Genomic DNA, 11,132 nt, shown 5'->3' on the forward strand with positions numbered 1-11,132 from the left:
TCTGAATGACAATTTCGCTGGATAGAGTATTCGTGGTTGTAGGTTTTGGATTTTCATTACTTTGAATATTTCTTGCCAGTCCCTTCTTGCCTGTAGGGTTTCCCTTGAGAAGTCAGCTGATAGTCTAATTGGGACCCCTTTGTACATAATTCTTTTCTTCTCTCTTGCTGTTTTTAAGATTCTCTCTTTATCCTTAATTTTTGACATTTTGATTATAATGTGTCTTGGAGTGGTTCTCCCTGGGTCCAGTCTCTTGGGAACTCTCCTTGCTTCCTGGACCTGCATGTCTATTCCCTTCCCCAAGCCTGGGAAGTTCTCCTTTATTATATTTTCACTCAATTTTTCAAGTTCTAGTTCATCTTCCTCATTCTCTGGCAAACCAATGATTCTTATGTTGGGGCTTTTATAGCTGTCCCAGAGGTTTCTGATCCTCTCATTGTTGCTTCCTATTTCCTCTCGCTGCATTGGTTGACTGCTTGTTCCTTCTCCATATTCCAGTTTGTTGAAATGAACTCTGGATTCCTCACCATCTGTCTCGTATGTGGTTTTGTTCCTTTCGTTATGAAAGTTTTTCGCTTCTTTCATATCTTTTTCCTGCTCTTTTGTGAATTCTGTAAGCCACCTGATAACAATGGCCCAGAACTGAGCCTCTGACAGGTTTCTTATCTGTTCATCTGTCAGGTTCTCTATCTGCTGTCTGGTGAGTTGTGCCACCGGGATCTCTATATTTGTCTGCCACATTTTGACAGATGCGTTTTGTTTTCCTGGGCTGGCTGTCCGGGGCGGTGCCTGTGTACGCGTCACAAATTAGCGACCAGTGCCTGTCTGCGACCTATTTCGCAGCCCTGTGGTGCTTTCTGTGGGGGCGGGGGTCCAAGATGGATTCACACAGTTATTCAGCTAGGAGACCGGGATCCGTCCTCCCGCCCCCCTGGGCCTCACTGTTCAAGGCGATGCGGTGGGCGCTCTCCCCAGCGCCCGGAGTCGCGCACGCCAGGGGCTTGATTGGAGTCGCGCACGCCAGGGGCTTGATTGCCTCCGGGATTTTTCGCCGCCCCGCCCGCCGCTCCGCAAACAGCTTTGCCCTCTTTAACTCTTACCTGCCCAAATGGCACCGCTGGTTTATAACTTCATATGTTGGGCTTCCGTGTAGTTTTATTTTCTGGAATTTCTAGTTATCCTTTGTTTTGAAGTAGTTGTATTCCTATATAGTTGTAGAGGGAGACCTAGCGTGTCCGTCTAAGCCTCCATCTTGGCCGGAAGTCTCTTTCTCTTAAATATATATATGTTATTCCTCAGACTAGTGTGTTTTGGAGTGCTGTCAGCCCAGTTTCTCACCTTCCTGTGGGCGTTCCCTTTCAGATATTTTAGTATCAGAATCAACTTGGAAGCAAGTCAGCTCATCAATGCTTTTTATACAGATTACTCTTGGATCTGTGACTCATAATAGTGATCTTCTGCTAGGCATGGTAACTCTGTTTACCCTAACCAAACAAATAAAAAAAAAACCCTCTTTATCAGCAGGAAAGAAATGGAGGTGGTGTGGAGCTCAGAGGAAACATGGCAGAGATGCTGAGTGGGGATGGAGAGAATTCAAAACCCAGATCCATAGCTGAGAAGTTCAGGCTGTAAATTAACCTGGGTCATGAGCTTAGAATCTATAATTGGGAGTCACTAGATGTTAGGAGTCAAACAAGGAAGTTCTAGTTCTGAGCAAAAGTAGAGGTCCAGGCACCAGGACACCAGGCAAAGTGGTGGGAATGATCACAGAGATGATCTGATTATAGTGTCTTTCTCAGCTGAGGCTGCATTTCATTGGCCACTCACATCAGCTCTGGAGGTTAGGCACCATCACAAGTCATCCACCTTTAATCCTGAGCTCCTGACTCCAACCTGCATGGGTGGTGATGACTGGAGGAGTAGTTAGAGCACAGGCTTTGTTAGAGCACTGCTGGGTGCAAAACAAAACTCTTTAGAGGGAATTTAGGCAGCTGTAAATTTAGGCAGCTGGGTTTCCTCAGAAGTGTGGAACAAATATTAACTCTCAACAGTAGTTAGAGCACAGATTGCCCTGGATTCAAATCCCATCTCTACGGATGATTTAAGATACTCCTTTGGTAAACGGCTTGCCTCTCTGAGACTTTCCTCGTCTATCAAGTGAAGCAGGTATACTTAATAGGAGAGGAATAAGAATTAAGTATGATGTATGTGAAGTACTTTGCATAGTGCCTGACATACAGTTATTGACTAATGAAGTAGTATTGTCAGATTCTATAATTTAGAAAAAGGTTCATTCTTTTAAAGGAGCTCCCTGAAGCAACCTGTGATCAGTAAGAAAACCACTATCATTTACTCAATGCTTGGCTTTACATTAGACATTGTACTAAGACCTTTAGCTGTATTAATTCTTAATTTGCACAACAAAATGAACCAGTGGATAATGTTATCACCATTTTAGAGATGAGGAAGCATAAATTCAGAGAAGGTTTGTACCTTGCCCGAGGTAACACAGCTATTGTGCTTCAGAGCTTGGAGCTGGACAAGAGTCTCTTTCTCTGAAGGCCTGCGCTCCTGGCCACTGTGCACAGGATCTACTAAAGAGGTTGTATGGAAACATCTGTAGAGTTAACTGTGGAACTTATGGGTCCTGTTAAAATAACCAGGATTTTGTGTGTGCGTGTGTGCGTGTGTGTGTGTGTGTGTGTGTGTGAGAGAGAGAGAGAGAGAGAGAAAGAGAGAGAGAGTGAGAATTTGCATATTATTCCATTCTGTAGATGAAATTATTCTGGAGTGCTAGCAATTGGTACCGTCTGGCATTTTTTGGCAAAGCCCAGCTCTGGCACCATAAAATGAGGTGCCAGTGGGGAAAGGACAGTTGTTTATGTTCACAGAGCAGACAGCCACAGAAACTCAAAAGACAAGGCTACAAATAAGAACGTGAAGTTAGAAGAACACCAGTGCTGGCCTGTAGCACCACTTGGTGCAAAACATGTTTGTAGAGGAAAGTTAGGCAGCTGGGTTTGCTTGGAAGCGCAGTGGAAAATAACTCTCAGTCCTGTCCTTTTTGGTAACCAGACTCAAGACAAACAGTCCAGTGATATGGCATCCCGATATTTGATTAGCAATATAAGAAACAGTTGTTATGGATAGCAATGGGGAGTAATATGTCTTAAGGAAAACATCATATGACTTGATAGCTGGAAATAGTGTCAGTTATATAGGATTAAAGTGCTCAATATCCTCAAATATTAGGAGCCAAGACATATGCTTCCTAGGAATCTCTGTGGTGTGTGTTTGATATTATAGGCCTTGGTTCAGCCAGATCTGGGTTTGAATCCTGATTTTTCTGTTTCTTCTTTTTGAGACTTTGGGCCAATTACAAAAGTTTCCGTTTTCTCCATCTGTAAAATGGGGATAATAATACCTACCTCTTAAAGCTGTGCAGATTAATGATAAAATGCAGAAATGATGAGGTAAATGATAGTTATTGATCCTTACTGTAATGTTTGCAAGTGTGAAGGAACCAAATTGCTTGCTCTGTTCTGAAACAAGAATAGCTACAAGCCATATATATACATATCCACGCATTTCTTTCTCAAACACTCCTGTCTCCAGGGAGTTATTACAACTTTTATATGTTCACATTAATTCCAGAGCCTTTATAATCATAAAATCCATTTATAGCCTTTAGTTGCCAAGCAACAAAGGACAAAGTACTGAGTATTTCCTTTTATTGCAAAAGGTTCAGCTTTTCCATGTTGGTCCTGAAATCAACATTTTTCAGAAAAGACAGAACAGTGAAATTTAACACCATGTTTCCAAGGTTTAGAGGCATTTGTTGTTTGGGCATAGAAGCAAAGCCGAAAGGTGTACATTGTTATTATTGCCCTGTCCTTGAGGAGCTTAAAACATTTTGTGCTAATTTCATAGTAAGAAGTTCTGAAGTTGGAAGACTACAAATTCAGTTCAAGGAGAGAACTTGTTTCATTTAATGTTCTGTGGTGCTCTGAGTGTAAGAGAATGAGTCCTTTGATCTGTAAATGGTCTTTTGGGAAAGTCTGCGGTGACGTAAAATATATATGAAAAATTATGACTGGTCATTCAACCATGCCCTGGCAGGGTTTAGGGGACCTGGCTTTGTGCCACATAACTAAACTGAATTCTCCACTTCTTTGAAGACTATGTTGACATAATAATGTCCAAAGCTGTGAAGAATTTTTATGAATTTATTTGGGCCAAACGACATATGCCAGGGAGCAAGCTCTCAAACACTGGAGAATAACAGTTTGGCAGCTTCTTTTATGCATTTGAAATTAAGGAAGATTACGTGAAGGCGGGAGAAGGCAAGGTGGGGATTGGATTACAGGATAGTTTTAACAAGATGATATGCTCTCCTGAGGGTGGTTATGGTTTATTTCAAAGGTCTGTTAACCTAAATGCACAGAAAAAAAGGACAGAGTTTGTTTAAGGCAAAGATAAACCTTTTAGTAAAGAAGTTGTGTGCCTGGGGCATGACTACCCACTAAGACCTGCCCAGTTACAAATTCATGTTCAGATCACCCTGTGGAATTATTTTCCATAGAGGCCATCTTTTTCTCCACAGGTATCAAAGCTTTTAATTACTTCTGGTGTTTTTTTTTCCATGAATAATCAGTAAGTAAAGGATGAAAATCAAAAAAGAACTGAAATACTTTATATATTCTATTTAACTTCTTATAAAGTACCTCAATACAGCTTATATTTTAAAAAGCTCTTAGAATATCTTTGGAAGCAGTTTCTTACTTGCATAACTATTTTGCTATTTGTGTGTATGAAAATATGCAAAAGCAGATTATCTTTTCTTTAATGTTTAATCAGCTTTATTCAAGATAGCCAACAATGAGAAACAACCCAAATTTTTATTAACAGGAGAATGCATTAACAAATTATACTTCTTCATACAGTGCAATACTTAACAATAATAAATAACTGATTGATAACATAACACCATAAATAAAATTTTAAGTTTTTATGTTTGTAATTTTACAGAAGAGTGTACTGAAATATACTAAATGTTACCAAACAGCAAGTGAGGTCCTGCTGCCTGCTGCCACCCTCTAGGCAAATTTCCAGAGGCAAAGGTCTGATGATAAAGGAAAGAAGTCTTTATTCAAAAGCAGTCACTTAAGACTATCAAGTTACAGCTTTAATCACTTAAGCCTATCCATTAAAGCTAAAATCTTTAACTCCTGAGCTCCCCTATCATTCCCCCTGTTTTTAATTATCTCATTTTTATAGGATTAGTTTACAAACTAAAACGACATAATATACAAAAGAATTTTAATATACATTTTAGAAGAATGGTGGGCTTCTGCCTCAGAGCCCGTTCCCTCTAGAACAGCCAAAGAATAAACCTGCCACCCTCTGCCAGGCCAGCTTAATCCTAGGCTGTGCCTGGAGTGCCTTCCCATCCCAAATGCCGTCTGTTGGGAAACGATGGCAGCCGGGTCCTCAAGGAAGAGAGTCAGAGAACTAGTCTCTGCCTTCCTTTTATTTTAAATCTTCTAGCCCAGAATTCCATGTGCTCTGGAGGCATTCAGCTTCTCAGTTAATACCATCTCTGGGCTGTTTACCATTGCCTCAGCAAACTCCTCCTACAGCCTCTCCCTTCTCCTCTCCAGTGATCTGATCAGATCTCTGTATTATAAAGAGTATCTACTTATGATTCTATTTATGTTGGATTCAAGAAGAGTAAAACCAAGCTATTATGACAGAAATCAAAACAGCCAGTTTCAGGGGGAAAATTTCTGGAAAAGGTCATGAGGCACCTTTCTGAGGTCATAGAGCATCTTGATGGGAATTTTACTCCCCTTATCCACATATGAATCCTACTCATATTATGCATATGTGGTGGGATTCTATAAATGCAGAGTGAAGACAATGACCCTTTTTTTCTTGTTGGGTTAGTGAAGCTTGTTGCTTTGAAACAAACTTACTAATTCATATAGGATTTTTAGATGCAGGAAGAGGCAGAAAGGACACCTACAAATTAAAAACAATTTTTTATTAATGATTTTAGAGAGAAAGGAAGGGAGAGAGACAGAAACATTGATTTGCCATTTCATGTATTTATGCATTCACTGGTTGATTTTTGTATGTGTCCTGACCAGGATTGAACCTGAAACCTTGGCATATGGGGACAATGCTCTAACCAATAGCACTAACAGGCCAGAGCCATGAATTTTTTCTTATACATTCTACAAGGTAACAGCTAGTTAAGGCTCTTCTGCTGAGAGTAAATGTCCTTTGGGGCAATTTTTGCATGTGAATATAAGAGCAATAGCTAGCTGTTAACATGACTAGGCTAATTTCGACTTATCAGAACAGAGGCACTTTTAAATCTATTTCTCACACATTTCAAGAAATGCACCTAAAGCATTTGGAGAACTACAATATTCTCTTTTTATTTTGTCTTTAAATCTTCTCCCCTCTAGTTTCCCTGGGAGAAGAGGGCTTCTGTATAAAACTGTGAATTGACCCTTCATGGTGGTAAGGATCACAGAGCTGTTAACCCATGCTCAGGACTTGGTCCTCCCTCCCTTTGCTGCTATTTATGGAAATGTTGGGAAAAAAACAAAAATTCATACAGAGCCACCAATTTTTAAAACTATTTTTATTTTTATTTTTTATTTTAGAGAGAGGAGAAGGGAGGGAGAAAGAGAGGGAGAGAAACATCTATGTGAGAAAGAAACATGGATTGGCTTCCTTCCATATGTGCCCTGACTGGGGACCGAACCTGCAACCCAGGCACATGTCCTGACTGGAAATCGAACCAGTGACCTTTCAGTTTGCTGGGTGATGCCCAACCAACTTCGCCACACTAGCTGGGCTACAGCCACCAATTTTTACATTTTCTTATTTTATGCACTTGTTCCTAATCCATCTTCGAGGTTTCCTCCTTGCTCCTCCATTTGTATTATGCTTGTTTATGAAGTTTGATATTTTACAAACCCTTCCATCAGCTTATTGGTCCCACAAGAGGAAGGCATTTTACCGATGCAGGAAGTGGAGCCTTAAGGAAATTGAAAGCTATGTCTAAAATCCCATTGCTAAGTGTCAGGGCTGGTGGCAAAACCTGAGTCTTCATATTCCAAATCCAGAGCTCTTTCCCTCTGTATCCCACTTTTCCTTCCCAAAGAAAAGTCCATCCTCCAGGGCAAGGTGTCAAAAAAATACTTAAATACACCTGGTCAGTCTTTTGCAAAAACTCCTCCCTTTTATCCTCCTCTCCCTCACTTGACTCTTTACCAGTACTCTTCCAACAAAATGGCTGCTGGCTACCTCACCCCTCTCATCTCCAGAACAGGGCCAGCAAACTCCTGTGTTTTTGGCCTTTACATAACCCCCTGCTTTGATGAAACTGATCTGCCTGAGTTCAGCAGTTCGTTTCTTGTTCTGAGTCCTGTGTTTCGGGAGTGGAGGTGAGAAGCAGAGAAAAATTAGAAGGGAATAAACAGGCCCTGGCTAGGTAGCTCAGTGGATGAGAAAGCCATCCCAATACACCACGGATGTGGGTTCGATCTCTGGTCAGGGCACATACAAGAATCAACGAATCAATAAATAAAATAAAATAAAATTTTAAAAAGGGAATGAACATATATTATGAGCCAAGCATGTAGTGTTAAAGAAAAAAAATTCAATGCCACTGTTCACTGTTAACGCATGGTAGGGAGGGCTTATTCAAAGAAGACACCATCAGAGTAGGTAGCATGACCACGGTGAAGGAATTTTGCAGTAGGGTAGAGAGATTTGGCTCAACTTTGACTACAGTGTAGGTTGGTGGGCATTTGTAGCCAAGGAGCAGAGTAAGCGGAAATCTGGATGAAATGACCTAACAAGAGGCTTGCAGAACGCAGACTAGTGTGATCAGACATCACCTGGGGGATGGCGGAGGCTGGAATCTGATTTAGATATTGAGGGTGATCAAAGATGGAGGAAGGGGGATGCTAGTTAAACTAATTTATTAGAATTCTTGCTAAAACTTAAAAAATGCCGAGAGGAACATGGAAGTAGACCTCGTTGAAAAGTTCAGGGGAGTTGGAGTATAGTCAAGGAGAGAATCTCTCTGTAGTGGAATTATGTATGTTATCATATTTAGTCTGCAATCAGCACGGTACGGTGGTAAAACTCTTTTTTTTTTTTTCAAGATAAGGGAACAGGCCCAGAGAGGACTGGAATTTAATCCAGATCTGCCTGCCTTGCAGTTTCCCAAACTCTCGTGCTTTTTCTGTAGCTGTTACATGGGGCTCCCCCGTCCTGGAACACTTTCCCGCCCTTGTTCACCTGGCTAACTGCATTCACCCTTGGTGCCTATGCTCAGACATCGTTTCCTCCTCATTCCTGTGTACTACATAGCACTTTGTGATTCACCTTTTGAGGAATGGATGGCTTTTTTCTGTGTCTCTCTCCTATGGACAGCTGAAAGGAATGAACTGTGTCTCATTCATTTCTGCAGCCTCAGCAGCTAGGAACTGGCACATAGTAGGCACCCAAACAAATCTGTCAAATCAACAAATATAGAACTCTAAGCCTGGTATCTTCCTAGCATTCCAAGCCTTATGGATTTCCCTCCTTTATTTCTTGCGTCTAAGAGGACAAGATTCTTTGTCCTACACCTGACTGAAGACTCCGCCCTCAGCTGGTGCTCTGTTGGGCTGTCCCCTTCCTATCTGCCTGGCTTCACAGCACAGGAAGGCACTGCTGAGGCAGGATTGGCACCCCTGAGAGCTACAGGGTGGGCAGCTTCCTTGTTACACTCTTTCTGAATTTGTTCAGTGTAGGGTCTGCCCGGGGGGGCCTTGTTTTAATATCAAACACTGCATGTTCCAGATGAGCCCAACCACCTGTAAAGCTGGGGTTGAGGGGGTCAGAGAGATCCCTTCTTTAGCTTTAAGATGGTCTTCCTCTTCCTCTTCATATTTTGGTTTTGGCAAAATTAGATTTTCTAATAAACCAACCAGGACAATAATTCTTCAAAATCTTGACCATAAAATCAATAAGATTCCTTGATGTGTTCCTATACCATTTAAATTTTTTTTTGTCCGTTTCTGTTTCCCAAATTCATCTTTTATGGTTAACATGCATTTGTGTTTTATTTCTCTTCTAGTGTTTTTTTTTTTCCTGTATTTATTAACATTAGTGTGTGTTATTGAGGAGAAAATGGACTTAATGTGTTTAGAGAGAGGAGGAGAGTCCTTGAGCCCAGGAAGACTAGCTGTAATGTAATTGAGTTAAACCAGTTATAACCTCAATTTCCTCCCCTCTTTCCCTTATAACTCAGCAGCTGTAACTCTTCTTTGCAACCCCTTCTAACATCCCTTTTATAACGTAAACTCTTATATTTTCTGAAGTACTTCATAATACGATTATAATTTGCTGTGCTTTTATGTTTTTATTAGAAATGTTGTTTTTATTAGTTTTTAAGTGGTTTGCCCAAACCCTCTTTTCCTTCATTATTTTGCAGAAAGTGAGGTTGTTCATTAACACATATGTTTATAGTAGAAAACTCATGAGTTCCTGCAATAACAACTGTGTTACTGAAACTTGAGCAGATCTTTAAGCTTGCTAAGACTGCTCTTCTGCCAAATGGGGATAATAATAGTTCCTATTTTATAGAATAAAATTGTTTATAAGGAGTAAATGGGAAAGTGACTATAAAATTCTTAGCATAGTATCTGTATATAAAAAAATGCTCAACAAATTTACCAAGTATTATTGTTATTATTATTACTCTCCATTGACAATCTCTCAGGTGGTTTAACTGATTCTTTTGCCCTCTATTGGCTCTTGTTTGAACACCCTACTATGTGTCATTATCCCTGTTAAGGTACAGGGCCCATGTCATCAAGGTTGGACCTGTGCATAGAGGAAAATGACCTCAACAGCCTAGTTCTATACTCAATGATTTTATTATTGTAACCCTACATTAGTTTCTTTTCTTCCCAACACTTCCTCATGATGTGCAACTGAAAGGCCTATGTCTTTATCACCTACTCACAGATAAGCCAAGTTTCTCTGTCTCACTTACATGATTTAAAAGAGCCAATGTAAAGCTGAATGCATAACCTACTACATCTCATCTTGTCAGCCAGCCATCAGTTTCGTCAACCTAGGTGAGACCTGAGCTTTCACGCTGTAGTGCACCTTGCTCCCCTTCTTCAGGTCACTTGCACACTTGGCCAGTTTACCTTTTCCGTGCTTCTCCAAATCACAAATAACATTATTGAAAAGGATGAGAACAGAGTCATTTAGTCCTGAATTTTAAGATTTTCTCCAGGTTAACATTTTGGGGTACAGTTGTTCTCCCTGGTGTAAGTTTACCTAATTCTAATGAAATTTTCTCCACCTTTCTCCACCTTAGCTACATATACAGCCCCCTTGCCCACCTGCCCGCCAACTAAGATTGGAAACCCCCTTATCATGTTGGCGCTATTTCCTTCTTTTGCCCCTCCCCCACCTGGAGGGTAAGATTGAGTGTTGCTCACTGTTGCCTCCCCAGTGCCTAGCACACACACTTCACTGGCTATTTATCGAATATTGACTGAATAAATGAACAATTTTGTTGAGTGTCTAGCTGAAGTGAAGATACACATTTCCATGGAGAGTGTTCTAATCTTCCAGTCAGACAGCTGAACAGGAAAAAAAGTCCACCACCCAGTTTTTGGTGGGCACATGCAGACTCCCCGATGTCTCCTGATGTTTGTAGAGTCCAGCAGTCAGGTTTTTAGCAATCCTTTCTAGAACTTTGCATCTATGACAGATTAGAATACCCATGTGGGTGTTGTCATTCTTTACACAATGTGCTTGAGCTTTTTATTTTTTCATGTTGAAAAACATTAAAATTCATATTATCTGTTGATTATGGGGCACATGGATTTCTGGTGATTCATATCATCTTAAAGTCTAGAGACAGTCTTTTAATTTAGACACTATTTCCAACAATGAATCATGTTAACTTTGCTTGAAAGAACTGATTAGCTTCTTTCTCCCTGGATCAATGTAGGACAGCCTGTACAAGGAAGACTGGGAGGCTCCCAGGATTCCAGGTCATTAGGTGGACTTTTTCTTGAGGTCAGTGCCCTGCCATCCCTCAT

Source organism: Furipterus horrens, unplaced genomic scaffold, assembly GCF_987537825.1.
Source record: "Furipterus horrens unplaced genomic scaffold, mFurHor1.1.pri manual_scaffold_4, whole genome shotgun sequence".
NCBI lineage: Eukaryota > Metazoa > Chordata > Mammalia > Chiroptera > Furipteridae > Furipterus > Furipterus horrens.